Source organism: Salvelinus sp. IW2-2015, unplaced genomic scaffold (genome assembly GCF_002910315.2).
Source record: "Salvelinus sp. IW2-2015 unplaced genomic scaffold, ASM291031v2 Un_scaffold3606, whole genome shotgun sequence".
Taxonomy (NCBI): domain Eukaryota; kingdom Metazoa; phylum Chordata; class Actinopteri; order Salmoniformes; family Salmonidae; genus Salvelinus; species Salvelinus sp. IW2-2015.
In genome coordinates, this window is record NW_019944884.1 from 19,353 (window position 1) to 37,560 (window position 18,208).

At 44.6% G+C, this 18,208-nt stretch overlaps 1 protein-coding gene across 1 annotated transcript in view; it reads left to right on the forward strand.

Moving 5' to 3' along the window:
* Positions 1-12,089: 12,089 nt before the first annotated feature.
* LOC112076175 (protein-tyrosine sulfotransferase 1) overlaps positions 12,090-18,208 on the forward strand; it is a 35,569-nt gene continuing 29,450 nt past the window's right edge. Inside the window, exon 1 of the mRNA XM_024143042.2 lies at positions 12,090-12,277. The gene's annotated coding sequence lies outside the window, so the exon portion shown is untranslated. The remainder of the gene's footprint in view (positions 12,278-18,208) is intronic.

Here is an 18,208-nt window from a genome sequence, read left to right on the forward strand (position 1 = left end):
GAGAGAGATTGCAGTCCATCCATTCTGTCTGCTCTGCTCTGCAGCTCCATTCCATTCTATCTACTCTGCTCTGCAGCCTCCATCACTTTCTGTCTGCTCTGCCAGCTCCATCCATTCTGTCTGCTCTGCCAGCTCCATCCATTCTGTCTGCTCTGACAGCTCCATCCACTGAGGGGCTGTATTAATGAGAGAGAAGGGGTGTAGGAATGTCTATATTTGAAATAAATCACAGAGGCACTGTTCAAGGGGAAGTTAGTTGCACAACTAATGAGAAGGCGCTGAGAATATGAGTTGTAGACTACATCCCAAATGGCTCCCTATTCCCTTTATAGTGCACTACTTTTGACTATGGTCCATAAGGTTGGTCAAAGTAGTGAACTATATAGGGAATAGGGTGCCATTCTTGTAGGGTCGTGATGAATAATAGTTGTTAATGGTATCAAAGCATTTTCTCCCTCATTGACAAGATGTGACTTTTCTCTCATTTGAAATGTGTGTTCTTTAATTAGGATGACTAACAAGATGTGTTGTGTTGTTAATCCCATAAAAGGGGAAGACTAAGCTCTCTCTCTCATTCCTGGTTGGTTGGTAATGGCTCTGTGCCCATATTTAGAGGTCCTGTTCAGGGCTTTGTGAGTCATCGATTGTTCTTTTTTAAATTTAACTAGGCAAKTCAGTTWAGAACGAATTCYTATTTACAATGACGGCCTACACCGGCCAAACCCTCCCTTMACCCGGATSATGCTGGSCCAATTGTGCACCGCCCTATGGGACTCCTGATCACGCCGGTTGTGATACAGCCCGGAATCGAACCCGGGTCTGTCGTGGCGCCTCAAGGACTGYGATGCAGTGCCTTAGACCGCTGCGCCAATCAGGATCCCAACTCAGGATCTTAGTCTCAATAGTTATAATTTGCTTCATTTCTTGGTGTCCGTCCTTTCCTTCAGGATCGCAGATCTACCTACACTTAACAGGTAAAAGCAACATGATGTCCACTTCATGCCATCCAGTTCTTTCATCTAGCAGTGATAATAAAGGAAAGGAGATGAGGAAGGATAGAAGGAAGGAATACATTTTAGCATTTTGAGACACAAGCCACCCTGCAAGCCCCAGCCGCCCTCTGTTACCCAGGCAGTGTCCCCCTCTCTGCCCCTCTCTCTCTCTCTCTCTCTCTCCCTGCCTGCCTCTCTGTCTTCCTCTCTGCCCTTCCTCTCTGCCCTTCCTCTCTGCCCTCCTGCTCAAGCTAAGCTTGGTCAAAAATAGTACACTATAGGGAGTAGGGTGCAGTCTCCTGTCCTGCTGATGTACCCTGTGTTATCCACATACCAAATTAAAGGAAAAGTTCACCCATTTTGAACGTTATACTGTTTGTGTGCGTCCGTTAGCGATGTTGTTATGTGTCTAACAACAGAAATGTGGCGATAAAGTCTCTCTCACTACACTGTAAGTTAGTAGGAATACGACTTTTAGATTGGGAAAACGTCTCTCGAATTAGCCATTGATCATATTTTAGTGATATTCCCACCACCTTGAGAAATGTGTAATTTAACAGAGGGTCCACCACATTTCTGTCTCCATGGTGCGTTGCACGGCCGTTGTGAATGTCAGACTCCACTCTGCGGGGCACATCGATCTGCAGGTTGAACATGGTGAGATTGCAGACTCCTAAATTGATAGTGCAGTTTGTTTAGGCGATTTTACAGCTAACTAGCTGTTATTGACTTTAGTATTATTGTGTGTAGCTACCTAGCTAGCTAGCCAGCCTATAGAGAGCATTACAGGTTTTGTAGTCGACTTGAGCTGCAACAGATTTCCACAAGGATTTTCACATGTTGCTACCAACCTTATTATAATGACAAAAATGAATCATTTGTTCACAAAAAATACTTTTTCAAATGTTAGTGTTATTTAACACTGTAAATTATAGGCATTAGTGGTTTGGGGTGGATTTTTCCTTTAAAACCTCTTACGGATCTCTACAGATCGGTGTCCCACCCTCGGGACGGTTGAGCTAATGTGCGCTAATGTGATTAGCATGAGGTTGTAAGTAACAAGAACATTTCCCAGGACATGGACATATCTGATATTAGCAGAAAGATTAAATTCTTGTTAATCTAATTGCACTGTCCAATTTACAGTAGCTATTACAGTGAAATAATACAATACTATTGTTTGAGGAGAGTGCACAGTTATGAACTTGAAAAGCTTTTAGTAAACAAATTAGTCACATTTGGGCAGACTTGATACAACATTTTGAACAGAAATGCAATGGTTCATTTGATCAGTCTAAAACTTTGCTCATATACTGCTGCCATCTAATGTCCAAATCTAAATTGCACCTGGGCTGGAATAATACATTATGGCCTTTCTCTTGCATTTCAAAGATGATGGTACAACAAAAAAAAGTTTGATTTTCTCTTCACATTATCTTTTACCAGATCTAATGTGTTATATTCTCCTACATTCATGTCACATTTCCACAAACTGCAAAGTGTTTCCTTTCAAATGGTACCAGGAGTATGCATATCCTTGCTTCAGGTCTTGAACTACAGGCAGTTAGATTTGGGCATGTCATTTTAGGCGAAAATTCCGTCCACCATTTTAGAGAAAATTTACATTTTAATTCTCACCACACAATAGCTACCACACACGTAATAACAATCATCAATATTTGACATTTAGCAGACGCTTTTATCCAAAGCAACTTACAGTGATGACCGCGTACATTTTACCTATGGGTGTCGCCGACGGGAATCAAACCCACGACCTTTGGCATTGCAAGCATCTGAAAACGGTGCACAGAAGGCATCTTTACACTCTCTGTGTTGGGGGAGGGGTTTGGCTCATGCTGTCACTTCCTCCCATTCTCTCATGACTCCACCATCCGTTCTCAGCCTCTATAAGAGCTCCTCTGAATACCTTTTCACACCGCTCTCCTGGGGATGCATTGTCACAGAAGCTATTTTCACCTCCCTCCGTCTCCATCCTAGCGGTTAATTAAGAGCGTTGGGCCAGTAACTGAAAGGTCGCTGGTTCGAATCGAGTTGGCAAAGGTGATAAAATCTGCCGTTCTGCCCTTCTGAGCAAGGCAGTTTGAATGAAGAACGCGTCCAGAGGGGAGTGATGAGCGCGGCCCCTCCCCCCCCCCCGCACCTCTCTGGTTCAGAGGGGTTGGGGGTAAATGCGAAGCAAGACTCTTTTTGTTGAAGTATTCAATTGTGCAGCTGACTAGGTATCCCTTTCTTTCACCTCCCTCCTCCACCTCCCGCCGTCTCTCTCCTCCTCTCACTGCCGTCTCCCTCCCTTCCATCTTCCCTCCGCTCCGCATCCCTCTCTCACCTCCCCCGTATCTCCCTCCCTTCCTCCTCCTCCTCTTCATCTTCCTTCCGTCCCTCCCTCCCTCCGCAACCCTCCCGCCTCCTCCTCCACCTCCCAGTAGCGTCTCTCTCCGACCTCCTCCTGCCGTTCCGTCCATCATCTCCCTCCCTCCGTTTTCCCTCTCCTTCACCTTCCTGCCGTCTCACTCCCCTCCATCTCCCTCCCTCCGCGGTTCCCTTCCACCTCCCTCCCCAACAGCTCCCTCCCCTCTCCAATCCTCCGCTTCCTCCGTCTCCCTCGCCTCCCTCACCGCCTCCCTCTCCTCCTTCGCACCTCCCTCCATTCTCTCCCTCCCTACCCTACATCCCCGCTCCCTCCCGCCGATTTCTCTGCCCTCCTCCCATCCTCCATCTCCCTTCCCTTCACCTCCGGCATCTCCCTCCCTCCCTCACCTCCAATCCCGTTCCTCTTCCACCCCCTCCTTCTCCCTTCCCTCCCCCCTCCCGTCCTTGGCTCCATCCTCCACTCCCTTCGTTCCCCATCCCTTCCACCTACCTCCGTCCCCTCCCATCCACACTCCCTGTCTCCCCCTCCTCCACCCCACCTCCATCCTCTCCTCCTCCACCTCCGCCGGCCTCCCTCCTCCATCTCCTCCCTCCACCTTCCGCCATTCCTCCCCCTCCACTCCTCCCCTCCCTCCCTCCGTCTCCTCCACCTCCCCCCTCTCCCTCCCTCCACCTTCCCCCCTCGTCTCCCTCCCCTCCACCTCCCTCTGTCTCCCTCCCCTCGTTTTCTAAAAGCCTGAATTGGGAGATCATGCGTAGAGAGAGTTCCACCATATATTTTTTTACCAATAACTACTTTTCATTTAGTTAATAACAACTGCTAAACACGTGTATGTGACCAATACAATTTGATTTGATTTGATTTGAACACATAAAGGGAAGTGACAAGTACACGACTTTGGAGAAAGGAGAGATGTGTCACGCTCACACAGCCTAATCAGTGTATATTTATTCTCTCTTTTTTCACTGCTCCACTCAGATAATTAAAATTATATATCACACTGCCCCTAGAAAAAAGGTTTTTGGGGTTCTATATAGAACGTTTTGTTTCTTTGGGGTTCTTAATAGACCTTTTGTTTCTTTGGGGTTCTAAATATAAACTTTTGGTTCTTTGGGGTTCTAAATATAAACTTTTGTTCTTTGGGGTTCTATATGGACCTTTTGTTTCTTCGTGGTTCTATATCGGAACAGTTTCTTTTCGTGGTTCTACATAGAACCTTGGTTCTTTGGGTTCTATATAGAAACTTTTTGGTTCCTAATATTGAGTTACCCCCCCCCCCCACCTCCTTGTGGCATGGACGTCTACAAGGTGTTGAAAGTGTTCCACAGGGATGCTGGCCCATGTTGACTCCAATGCTTCCCACGGTTGTGTCAAGTTGGCAGAATGTCCTTAGTTGGTGAACCATTCTTGATACACATGGGAAACTGTCGATCGTGAAAAACCCAGCAGTAAGCACTTAAATCTTTTGTATTGCTCATTCACCCTCTGAATGGCACACATGCACAATCCATGTCTCAATTGTCTCAAAAATGCTTAAAAATCCTTCTTTAACCTGTCTCCTCCCCTTCATCCACATGGATTGAAGTGGATTTAACCGGTGACCCCCATTGTAAAAGAGAAAACTTCGTCATCGCTTTTTTCTGTTATACAGACATATCAAAACATGTTGAAAAGCAGCTGTGTTGCTCAATGTAACCGGGTCCAAAATCCTACAGTTCAAAATTCCCACCTAGGGAAATAAATCCTGCGAGAAGAGCCCTGTGGCTTCAGGCTATTTGGTGTGGGATAGTGGGAAATACCAGGGACCCGGTRTCCAAGTAGGCTACATGTAGCTATGTATGTGGAAAACATTTAATCACAGGTAAAATATTTACCTTGTTAAGTATAGTCCATTTGTAACACCACTTTATAGTCTGTTTCTTTGTGTTGTTGGTCTTGGCTAGCTTAATGTTCTGCTTGGTAGCTAGCTAGCTAGCACACACGTGGCTAACGTTAGCGCCGTCATGAAAAGCGGCATGAGGTAGGCACTACAACATTACTTTTTAGTGTGAACGCTCGGGAGCAGTCAACGTTGAAAAGTCATCTTTAGACATGTTGTACCTTTCTAAAATACAGTTTTGCAATTGACTAAAACAAGCAGACAACAAGAACATTTTGTCTTGAAAAAAGTTTTTTAGCTGTGAGCCAATGAGTTAAACAAGGTAATCATGGGTCGTTTTCCCCACAGGTGGGCAGGTCCCGCAACGTTCTATTTAATGCCGACTGGGACAGAAATGCATCATTTGAACTCTAGTCATGGCTACATTTTATCCTTCCTTTTTTGAAGGGCTGTTCTATCTCTTTCCCTATTTCTTTCTGTTTCTGTTACAAGAAGACATTGACTAAGCCCTCCTCTAAACCTGCTGCACCTGCTAAATGAATAAACGTCTAATCGTAATGAAGCTGTTTTTGTTATTACTCTAAGTACAGGGTTTCTTAAACTATGGGTCGGGACCCAAAGTGAGTCCTGGGCATGTGAGAGGTTGATTGCGAGTTATGAGAATAAACCTACAGTTCCTTCGGGAAAGTATTCAGACCCCTTGACTTTTACAAAAGTTTTGTTACGTTACAGCCTTATTCTAAAACGGATTAAATAAAAACAATTCCCAGCAATCTACACGCAATACCCCATAATTACTAAGTGAAAACAGGTTTTTAGAGATTTTTGCAAATGTATTAAAAAATAAATAAAAGAAACCTTCTTTACATAAGTATTCAGACCCTTTGCTATGAGACTCGAAATTGACCTCAGGTGCATTCTGTTTCCATTGATCATCTTTGAGATGTTTCTACAACTTGATTGGAGTCCACCTGTGGAAAATTCTATTGATTGGACATGATTTGGAATTACACACACCTGTCTATGTAAGGTCCCACAGTTGACAGTGCATGTCAGAGCAAAAAACCAAGCCATGAGGTTGAAGGAATTGTCCGTAGAGCTCAGAGACAGGATTGTGTCGAGGCACAGATCTGAGGAAGGTACCAAAACATTTCTGCAGCATTGAAGGTCCACAAGAACACAGTTGCCTCCATCATTCTTAAATGGAAGTAGTTTGGAACCACCAAGACTCTTCCTAGAGCTGGCCGCCCGGCCAAACTGAGCAATCCGGAGCGAAGGGCCTTGGTCAGGGAGATGACCAAGAACCCGATGGTCACTCTGACAGAGCTCTAGAGTTCCTCTGTGGAGATGGGAGAATCTTCCAGAAGGACAACCATCTCTGCAGCACTCCACCAATCAGGCCTTTATGGTAGAGTGGCCAGACGGAAGCCACTCCTCAGTAAAAGGCACATGAAAGCCTGCTTGGTTTGCCAAAGGGCACCTAAAGAATCTCTGACCATGAGAAACAAGATTCTCTGGTCTGATGAAACCAAGATCGAACTTTTTGGCCTGAATGCCAAGCGTCACATCTGGAGGAAACCTGGCACCATCTCTACGGTGAAGCATGGTGGTGGCAGCATCATGCTGTGGGGATGTTTTTCAGCGGCAGAGACTGGGAGACTAGTCAGGATCGAGGGAAAGATTAACAGAGCAATGTACAGCACTCCAGAGCGCTCACTACCTCAAACTGGGGCGAAGGTTCACCTTCCAACAGGACAACGACCCTAAGCACACAGCCAAGACAACACAGGAGTGGCTTCGGGACAAGCCTCTGAATGTCCTTAAGTTGCCCAGCCAGAGCCCAGACTTGAAGCCGATCGAACATCTCTGGAGAGATCTGAAAATAGCTGTGCAACAACGCTTCCCATCCAACCTGACAGAGCTTGAGAGGATCTGCAGAGATGAATGGGAGAAAATCCCCAAATACAGGTGTGCCAAGCTTGTAGCATCATACCCAAGAAGACTCGAGGCTGTAATCGCTGCCAAAGGTGCTGTCACACCCTGATCTGTTTCACCTGTCTTGTGATTGTCTCCACCCCCTCCAGGTGTCCCTTATTATCCCCGGTGTATAGTATATATCCCTGTGTTTCCTGTCTCTCTGTGCCAGTTCTTCTTGTATGTTTTTTCAAGTCAACCAGCGTTTTTCCCCGTACTCCTGCTTCTATTCTCTTTTGCTAGTCCTCACGGTTTTGACCCTTGCCTGTTTTCTGGACTCTGTACCCGCCTACCTGAACATTCTGCCTGCCCTGACATCGAGCCTGTCTGCCACTCTGTACCTCCTGGACTCTGAACTGGTTTTGACCTTTTGCCTGTCCACGACCATTCTCTTCCCTACCCCTTTTGGGATTGTTTAATAAATATCAAGACTCAAACCATCTGCATCTGGGTCTCAACTTGTGCCCTTACAGGTGCTTCAACAAAGTACTGAGTAAAAGGTCTGAATACTTATGTAAATGTGATAGTTTAGAATAAAGCTGTAAAGTAACAAAATGTTGCAAAAGTCAAGGGGTCTGATTACTTTCCGAATGCACTGCATAATCACATACTATTTCTTCTTACTTTGGGTTGTTGGAAGAAGATTTGGGTCACGGGAGGACAGTCAGTTTCTCATCTGGGTCTCAGGCTGAAAAAGTTTAAGAACCCCTGCTCAGGCTTCTCTAGTGAAATAAGAAGGGACAGTCCCTTTCTTTAACCCACTTGTGTAATAACACAATTCCACTTGTACAATATCCTGTTGAAGAATATTAAAAATGCTCTCTCATKTTCTCTCTCTCTGTCTCTCTCTCTCTCTCTGTCTCTCTCTCTCTCTGTCTCTCTCTCTGTCTCTCTGTCTCTCTGTCTCTCTCTGTCTCTCAAATAAAGTTAGATCTCCACTATGCACAGAGAAAGAGAAGTATGGGATGTGTGATGTTATAGTGTATATTGAATGTTATAATGTTATGTGTATAAATGGACATAATGTGACTAGGTACTGATTACTGTTTGATCCTGCTCCTAGCAGCTTCAAAACCACCCTGTATTTCCCGAGACACCAGGATCTTTATTGGAGGTGGCAGAGCTATGCTGATAGCAGTTCCCAAAACAAAGAAGAAAACAACCTGCCAGAACGATGACTGCTGCTAGCATGACTGCCCATGCTTCGCTTTGTTGTTAGAGTCAGACTTACTGGTACTCTGGAATAAAATAAAAGAATCTTGGACTGGACGGGTTGGCATCGAACTGACAAGCCCCGAAAGACCTGTCTAGGGGTACGTCCTAAATGCCACCCTATTCCCTATAAAAGTGCACTACTTTTGACCAAAGCCCCCCATAGGGAATAGTGTGCACTACTTTTGACCAAAGCCCCCCATAGGGAATAGTGTGTACTACTTTTGACCAAAGCCCTGCACTATAAAGGGAATAGGATGCCATTTGGGATGGATCCCCGGGGTGCATTCCTCAAAGAAGTACACAAAATTGATATTTTGGAGGGAACAGGTAGCGTGCAGCAACATTCTCCTTAACACAAGTGTCCTATTCCGTGTCCTATTCCCTATTAATATAGTGCACTACTTTTTACCAGGGCTCATAGAAATTAGTGTTGGTCTCTAGAAACAGTACTTTAGCTTTTAGGACGAGGGTTTGCTTTTGAACACAGAATGACTGTACTCAGGTCAGTTAGTGGGGTAAATTGGGTTTGATTTTGAACACAGAATGACTGTACTCAGGTCAGTTAGTGGGGTTAAATTGGGGTTTTTGGATTTTGACACAGAATGATGGTAGCTCAGGTAGTTAGTTTGGGTGTAAATATGGGTTTGATTTTGAACACAGAATGACTGTACTCAGGTCAGTTAGTGGGGTAAATTGGGTTTGATTTTGAACACAGAATGACTGTACTCAGTTCAGGTAAATTGTTTGATTGAGATTTTTTTTTACCACAACCTGACAAAATACAATGGTTTCTTCTGCGAATTGACAAGAATCAGACACGGACTGCCACGGATGGTGGCATACTGTCATTCTGCCACAGGTATGCTGATGATGGATTGGCCTCACACTACTATAATCTGAAGTCAAAGGCCTTCTGTTTACCGATGATCTGGTACTTCTGTCCCCAACCAAGGASGGCCTACAGCAGCACCTGGGCCCTGACAATAAATCTCAGTAAGACAAAAATAATGGTGTTCCAAATAATAATAATTGGCCTAAACATCAACACCACAGGTAACGATCTGAGAGACAAGAAGAACTTCTAAGCCATCAAAAGGAACATAAAATTCGACATACCAATTAGGATCTGGCTAAAAAATACTTGAATCAGTTATAGAACTCATTGCCGTCTATAGTTGTGAGGTCTGGGATCCGCTCACCAACCAAGAATTCACAAAATGGGACAAACACCAAAATGAGGCTCTGCATGCAGAATTTTGCAAAAACATCCTCTGTGTACAACGTAAAACACCAAATAATGCACGCAGAGCAGAAAAAGGACAATACCCTGCAATTATCAAAATCCGATAAATTCGACAACCAGCGATTCCCAAACCTTCCATAACAAAGCCATCACCTACAGAGAAATGAACCTGGAGAAGAGTCCCCTAAGCAAGCTGGTCCTGGGGCTCTGTTCACAAACACAAACACACCCCACAGAGCCCCAGGACAGCAACACAATTAGACCCAACCAAATCAGAGAAAACTAAAAGATAATTACTTGACACATTGGAAAGAATTAACAAAACAACTGAGCAAACTAGAATGTTATTTGGCCCTAAACAGAGAGTACACAGTGGCAGAATACCTGACCACTGTGACTGACCCAAACTTAAGGAAAGCTTTGACTATGTACAGACTCCTTGAGCATAGCCTTGCTGTTAAGAGAGGCCGCCATAGGCAGACCTGGCTCTCGAGAAGACAGGCTATGTGCACACTGCCCACAAAATGAGGTGGAAACTGAGCTGCACTTCCTGACCTCCTGCCAAATGTATGACCATATGTGTGACACATATTTCCCTCAGATTACACAGACCCACAAAGAATTCGAAAACAAAATCCAATTTTGATAAACTCCCATATCTACTGGGTGAAATACCACCGTGTGACATCACAGCAGCAAGACTTGTGACCTGTTGTCACAAGAAAAGGGCAACCAGTGAAGAACAAACACCATTGTAAATACAACCTATATTTATGCTTATTTGTTTTCCCCTTTGTACTTTAACTATTTGCACACCATTAGAACACTGTATGTAGCCATAATATGACCTTTGAAATGTCTTTATTCTTTTGAAACCTGAGCGTAATGTTTACTGTTCATTTCTGATTATTTACTTAACCTTTGTTTATTATCTGTTTCACTTGCTTTGGCAATGTAAACATGTTTCCACAGGCCAATAACACCCTTTGAATTGAATTGAATTACCATTTAATTGAAGAGAGAGAGAGCGAGAGGAGAGAGAAGAGAGAGAGGAGAGAGGAGAGAGAGGAGAGAGAGAGAGAGAGAGAGAGAGAGAGAGATAGAGGGAGAGAGCGAGAGTATGAAAGAGAGAGAATGAAAGAGAGAGAGAATGAAAGAGAGAGACAGAGCGAGAAGAGAGAACAAGAGAGACAAGAGAATGAAAGAGAGAGAGAATGAAAGAGAGACAGGAGAGAGAGAAGACAGAGAAATGAAAGAAGAGAGAACAGAAAAGAATGAAAGAAGAAGAGAGAATGAAAGAGAGTGAGAGAGAGAGAGAGAGAGAAAGAGAGAGAGGCGAGAGAGAGAGACAGCGAGAGAATATTGAAAGAGAAGAATGAGAGAGAGAGAAGACGAGAGACGAGAAAGAGAGAGACACGAGAGAGAGAGGAGTATGAAAGAGAGAGAGAGACAGCGAGAGAGAACGAGAGGAGAGCAGAGAGAGAGAGACCGAGCCCGAGGACCGAGACCGCCGAGACCGGACGAGAGACCCATCCATAAAACACCCAGCTCCGTTCCGGCCATTATTATGAGCCGTCCTCCCTTCAGCAGCTTCCACTGCTCTCCTTCTACCATGTTCCAGACCCACACAAAGTCAGCAGCCACATACATACAGCAGTGTAACAGTATCTTTATGGGACGTTAGTGTTCTGTCTGTCTACTGTTTTTATAGCCTTGTTTATCAGATAGAGAGCAACAAAACCTCAAGGGCATGTACAACTGTAGACTTAAACCTGGCAAAGCATCTAACAACTCGGTTGAGATTTAGCCTGTAATATAGTGTGATTGATTACTTATTTAATTCACTTGATTAAAATGTCATAATTTATTAAAACTCAAAATGATCTTAAATTATCTTGTGTGAATATGCAAATGAACATTATTTTCCCAGGAACATCTGTAGCCTATAATTAGACTGACAACGTTGTGGTTGTGGACTTAAATCATTGGAAGAGTAAATCAATGATTACATTTGTATGTATCTAAATAAAATGTACTGCTAGTTTTATTATACTCCGATATTTTTGCAGTGAGCTGTCGCACCAATATTTCAAATGGAGTCCACTGTCTCTTTAAAAGCGTGGGTACATTCTAACCCCACCCTTCAAAGCATTTAACCAATCCTCTACCATGACACATTATGAATCGTCTTCTGCGGGTGGTCCAATCGCAAACCGGCTTGCAATTTCAGGCCACTAAGAGCATATTCATTACATCCATTCTGTTGCAAAACGTTTCTAAAACGGAAGCAAATGGAAGGAAACGGGGCGGGACCTACCTGAATTTATCCAATAGAAACTTTCGGTTTCGTTGCAAAACGCAACTGTTTGGACTAATGATTACACCAGACTCTAGTAAAGTAAGGGGTGACGCGTTTGCGGCGATACAATTGAAAAGAAAGCAGGAACAAGTAATTGTGTGTGTCGCGATCAGTGGAACAACAAGGGAGCAAATAGATCGGATGGAATGTACGAGTAACGGTGTTCAACCATTAGACACGCAGCTTGATCAACTCTCCCCCGCGCTGGATCCTCTACATTTAGGTGGGTGTTTTTGTATTTTATCAAAGGAAAGAAGGTTGCGACAGTGGAGAAATRTTCCTCTCTTTTTTTTYTTCTTCTTTCTTCCTTTGCTCTTCTCTTCCAGCATCAGCGCCGCTAACCGCGACTGTCTACTTAGTAGGCTACCAATCACTGCACATTCTGAGCATAACTCATTCGGAAGTCTTTTTTACTATGTCGTTTTTAGCTCAGATCTATCTATAATTCGTCATTCTTTGACATGCGCTGATAGCKTTGCATCCACTGTAGAAACGTTTTAGCACGTGCCGCCCGGTGTATGAAGGCTGAACATGTATCACGTCTTGGCGTAACGATAAACATGATCTGTCAAGCCCATGTCAAATAGACAACTACATTGATCGAGGGTTTTGTCTCTGTATTGGAAGTAACGTGTTTTTAACCAGAACATTTTATGCAGCCTATAAATAATGCGCGTATCTTAAACAATGGTAACTGTTGATGTGTGCACAACTAAACAGAAAACGCTGCTGCTGCTGCTGCTGATGATGATGATGATGATGATTGGGGGGGGGGTGATGATCGACCTATGTATCTGTAGCGGAGGGTTGTGTAAACGGAAGACTGACGTATGTACCGCAGGTAAAATCACGTCGTTAGTTTTTTTTTTACCTTGGATCGTCTGATGTGGACATATATCTTGTATGTAGACTATTGCGGTGTAATCCTTACTGGTCAGCGTTGCACAGGATTTATGTTGGACGGAATTATGCAAACGTGATAATGTGTTAAAGTGTTCCAAGGGATGCCTCCTACACTTGACCTTCAAGGCCTTATATGGAGCCCAATTGCTCAAGACCAATCTTTTTGAGTCTCGGCAACCAGCGATGAAGTAGGTCTACCTCCGATGTTTTGCTATCAGCAGTCTGCAGTAACCACAACTGAAGGAATGGGTTAACATGAATGTGTTTCCATTACAGGCCATTCCTACAGCTGTTGACAAAACTTCACATTTCTCTGTGTCATGTTGAAAAGAAATGTGGACGCCAGATATTTGATGTTCTCCAGTTCAACTCTCTATTAGCGATAACCGAAAGACCAAGCAGGGAGGATGGTATAATAGCTATTTGTGTGGTTATTATAGTATAAATATGACTCATATTACAAAATGTGAGCCCATGGTTGTTATAGCGATGGAACTCATGGGAGAAAGTGGTTGATTTATTTGTTTCATAGACGGAGTAGACTCTGTTTATTCATATTCTGGTGACATGGTACCCGACGCAGCCCGTACCCGACGCAGCCCGTACCCCACGCAGCCCGTACCCAACACAACTTTAGATAATTAGAACGTGTTTGTCAAAATACACTTGAATGGACTTCTGCCAATATGTAGCTAAATACCACAGAGATCCTCTTACAGTAGGTAACCTTACAGTCCTATTGATYAAACAGCCCGTTAAAAGGTAGGCTCTTTCCCTATATGCACATGATCAACAACTAATGCTAGCCAGAGCAATGTGAACTAAAATCGAAATGAAGGAACATTTTAGATAAACACTCAACTTTTTCAGCTAGTTGGCCATCAAAATTGCATTGTTAAACAATGGGGAATAGTATGCTCATCCTTCTGCAGCTTGCCTGCCAATGCATGCTTTGTCCCAATCAAGTACCCAAGCTAACTGGCTAAAGTTGTCTCGCTTGCTTGCTAGCTAGCTAGCTGCACTACATGGCCAAAAGTATGTGGACACCTGCTCGTCGAACATCTCATTCCAAAAATCATGGGCATTAATATGGAGTTGGTCCCCTCTTTGCTAAAACAGCCTCCAGTGCCCTTTTACGGAATCCTACCTTGTTTTGATATTCCTCCGAGTTGAGGAATGGTCGACTGTCTACTTTTCATGGTTTGTTTGCCAAATCGCCATCCTATAACTTGTTATGGAAGTGCTACTGCCTGCTCTAACCGCTCAGGGCTAGCCTGCCTCTCTAACCCTAGGCTACTGCCTCCTCTAACGCCTAGGCTACCTGCCTTCCTTCTAACCCGCTAGGCTACCTGCCTCCTCTAACCGCATAGCTCCTGCTCCTCTAACCGCTAGCTACCTGCCTCCTCTAACCGCTAGCTACCTCCTCCTGCTACACAGCTAGACTACCTGCCTCCTCTAAACCGCTAGGCTCCTGCCCTCTCACCCACTAGGCTACCTGCTCCTCTAACCACTTAAGGTCTGCCTGCCTCCTTCTAACCACTAGGCTGCCTGCATGCTCCCTCTAACACTAGGCTTATCTCCTGCCTGTAACCACTTAGACTACCTGCCTCTTAACCTCTGGCTATACCTGCCCTAACGCTAGCCTGTGCCTCCTCTAAATCCGCTAGTGCTACCTGCCTCCTCTAACCAGGCTAGCCCTAACCCTAGCGCTACTGCCCCTCTAACCGCTAGACCTACCTGGCCTCCTCTAAACCCTAGGACATCCTGCCCTCCTCTACCCGCTAGGGCTACCTGCCACTCTAAACGCTAGGCTACCCTTGCCACCTCTAACCGCCTAGGCGCTACCTTGCCACCTCTAACCGCTAGGCCTACACTGGCCTCCTCTAACCGCTAGTCACTACCTGCCTCTCTAACCGCTAGGCTACCTGCCCCATCTATACCGCTGGCCTCCCTGCCCCCTCTAACCACTAGGCTACCTGCCTCCTCTAACCACTAGGCTGCCTGCCTCCTCTAACCACTAGGCTACCTGCCTCCTCTAACCGCTTAGGCTACCTGCCGCACCTTAGTAACCTTAACTGAAACGCTTGTAAAAACACAGCTGTTATTTACACATCAGCCTTCTTCTGCAATGTTAAGAGAGAGTTCCTCATACAGAAATGCCGTCAGGATACATGTTCAAAAGAGGTTAGACTTAAGTCTGACATCCCAATTGTTTTGTCTTCATTGGATGTAGGTTTCTACTAGTTGTTCATTTAGTTTACTTCTGTCATTTAGAGGAGTTTTGCTGAGATGTAATAACAACCACTTGGCTCATCAGTGTTTATCTTCCCCAGTGGAGAAACAACCAGTGTCTGTCAAACACCATGGTGTCAGAGGAGAACAGATGTCACTCAGGCGAACAATCACAGGGAGGGACCAGCACCATACCACACCCTGTTGACATCTTGAGTGTTTTAAAACAGTACCTCTTCATCCAGACTCACCTTGAGGCCAGGCCCTGTTGGAATACTTTCCTTCTCTTCTTTGACGTCTAAACACCAGACATGGGTCTAGAAGTGGATTGTTTAGGTGGCTTTTTAAAATTATACGAATAATGAATCTCAATGCAGCTGTACTGGTGCCAGAAATCGGTTTGGTCTCACAGTACGTCCCTTTTCAGATGGTTTAACTATTTACACCTGTACTGCCATTAATGTTCTCCATTCCACCTTGTGGTTTGGGTCTCACGGTACGTCCCTTTCAGATGGTTTAACTATTGCACCTGTACTGCCATTAATGTTCCTCCATTCCACCTTGTGGTTTGGGTCTCACAGTACGTCCCTTTCAGATGTTTAACTATTAACCTGTACTGCCATTAATGTTCCTCCATTTCCACCTTTGTGGTTTGGGTCTCACAGTACGTCCTTTCAGATGGTTTAACTATTACCCTGTGACTGCCAAATGTAATGTTCCCTCCATTCCCAACCTTTGTGGTTTGGGTCTCACAGTACGTCCCTTTTCAGATGGTTTACACTATTGCCACCTGTTACTGCCATTAATGTTCCTCCATTCCACCTTGCAAAAGTTTGGATTTCCTTCTCATTTAACTTCTCAACGTGTTGCCATACAGGACTTCCCTGCTGTCGCTTGCCTTCCTCTGACATTTTCCCAACTGTTAATTAATAAATATATTTTTTCTCAACTCCTTGCACGTCGACTCCATGTGGCGACCTTCTGCGTTTTAAGACTCGATTCGGCTAGGAATCGACTCCTGAATTCAGTATTTTGGGGGGAACGGAGCAGACTGATTTTAGTTGCTGTATCTTCCCAGAACAAACTTGTATCTGTTCGTAGTGAGCTAGCGAGGGAGGGGCACAGTTAAGCAGGTCGGCCAGCAGGCAGACTGTCAGAATCCTGCACTAGGCTTATCTTTCGCCAGTCAAAAGCTGTATCTCGCAGTTTTTCTTAGCTTGCAATGTCTCTCAACTTCCGTAAAGCAAGGCCTATCTCAATGATTAGGCTAGGATATTCTACTCTCAAACAGGCCCAAGACTGAACACACACTCGCATCGTTAGCGAAGAGTAAGAGCAGGTTGTAATCATTAGTCCAAACAGTTTGCAACTAAAACGACCAGTTTCTATTGGACAAATTCAGGCATGTCCTCCCCGTTTCTGTCCGAAACGTTTTGCAACAGAAACGGCTAATGAATACGCCCCAGGACGAAAGAACCGTGGAGGTCAGGCAGGAGGAACCGAGGTGGGCGTATGTCTTGGTAATCTGAATTAGAGGTCTTCAGGGATCCACCTGTACACCGACTACCTGAGAACGGTTATGTGTACTTTTAACTGACTTGTACAGAAGGGCCGTACAGATCTGAGCAGGAGACATTTTATATTTATGCTGCTGCGAGAGGGAGCGTGGCGTATGTTATTATTGGTGTTGGCCAATCATAAGACGTCAGCGGCAATAGGCTACAGTCATAGAGCCTCCCTGTGTGGCAAAGGTTAGGAGATATCTAATCAGTGGAGATTGAATGAACTTTTTTGGACCCGTGAAACCTAAGCTGAATTTCCCAATGTATTGTCTTGCACGCCTCGCAAATTCACCAAAGTAGCCTAAAATGTGCCTCTTCCTCACTGTTTTATTTAAATGACAACTTCCCCAGGCCTTCCAAGCCTATTGTCTAGTTTGGCTGTAACACAGAAAATAATATGCTTTGTGATATCTACTGCACTGTGATTTGAATTTTGTGGGGGAGAATAAGGATCCCATCCCCAATGGCATGCTGGTAATCATTAAGGACTGGATTGTTTTTCAAGATAATTTTTTGTTGTTGTTATTGTAATGGAGCTAAGTACACACAATCCTAGAGGGAAGCTGCTTTCTCATTCTGCTTCCACCAGACACTGGGAGAGGAATTCACCTTTTCAGCAAGACAATAGCCTTAACACAAGGCCAAACATAGCGTCTAGTCTGTCTGAGAGACGGTGCTTTCCTCTGCTTTGTATTTCCCGTCACTTATCAGTTGTTGCTAGCTGTCGGGATGCCCACGCGCCACACACACTATTTAATGTATGCGCAGAGCACATGTCTCTAATGGGGAGCCTGTAATAATGGCTTTGCTGATGTGCGAAGGCTCGCCTGAACCCTGTAATAATGGCTTTGAGAGAAAGGGCAGGATGACCGCATCGTGTGTGTGTGATCGCTCTTTTCAATTATGTTACATCTGCATCACAGAAAGTGCGTGTTCTGTTACTGTGTATCCATTACTGTTTATAAGGTGTGACTGGTGTTTACTCTGCGTCACACATGCGTGGGTGTTTGAGAGTAGCGTCAGTCAGTCGTCAGAGCAGATTAATGATGCCTTGCTGAGCTTTGCCAAGAAAGACCCATCAAAGCCGTCAGTCAAATGTCACAGAAGATAAGAGACAAGCAGGAAGGGGAGTGTGCAGGGCCGGCTCTAGGCATAAGCGACATAAGCGGTTGCTTTGGGCCCCTGCCTCTAGGGGCCCCAGACAGAAAACGTATGTCATATATATATATATACACTACTACTACCACCAGGTCAAAAGTTTGGACACACCACCAAACTTATTCAAGGCGTATTTCCTTTATTTTTTACTATTTTCTACATTGTAGAATAATAGTGAAGACATCAACACTGTGAAAATAACACATATGGATATCATTTGTAACAAAGTGTGAAACAAATCAAAATATATTTGAGATTCTTCAAATAGCCACCCTTTGCCTTGATGACAGCTTTGCACC